The sequence below is a fragment of the Triticum dicoccoides genome, chromosome 6B (assembly GCF_002162155.2).
Source record: "Triticum dicoccoides isolate Atlit2015 ecotype Zavitan chromosome 6B, WEW_v2.0, whole genome shotgun sequence".
Classification (NCBI taxonomy): Eukaryota; Viridiplantae; Streptophyta; class Magnoliopsida; order Poales; family Poaceae; genus Triticum; species Triticum dicoccoides.
The window spans coordinates 709350102-709350709 of NC_041391.1; positions in this window are offsets into that span (position 1 = coordinate 709350102).

Genomic DNA, 608 nt, shown 5'->3' on the forward strand with positions numbered 1-608 from the left:
CGCTCCTGCCGCGAGCGGATCACACCGCCCCGCTGGCGGGGTTGGCGGCGTCCGCCCCGGCCGCGGGCCTTGCGGCGTCCGCACCGGCCGCGAGCTTTGCGGCGCCCGCCCTGGCTGCGGTCCCGCCTCCTCCCGCATCGGCTTCGGTGCCTCCGGCTGCCTCCATGGTGTTTGCACCCCAGGCAGCCTCCTCGATGGGATCGTCTTCGCCGTCGCCGTTTCACTTCGGTCATCTCATCACCATCAAGCTCTCCGCAGACAACTACATCTTCTGGCGTGCGCAGGTTCTCCCTCTCTTGGGGAGTCACTACCTGCTAGGCTACGTCGACGGATCGCTTCCCTGCCCACCCGCGCTGGTAGACAGCGTGCACGGTCCGGTCTACAATCCGGCCCATCGCGTCTGGACGGGGCAGGACCAGGCGAACCTCTCCTCCATCCAGGGGTCGCTCTCGCCGGCAGTTGCCGGCCTTGTTGTCTTCGCGAAGACGTCTCATGAGGCCTGGACCATCCTTGAGCGCACCTTTGCAACGCAGTCCCAGGCTCGTGTCTCTGCACTCCGTCGTCAGCTTGGAGAGTGTCAGAAGCTTGACTCCATGGCCACTGAGTTC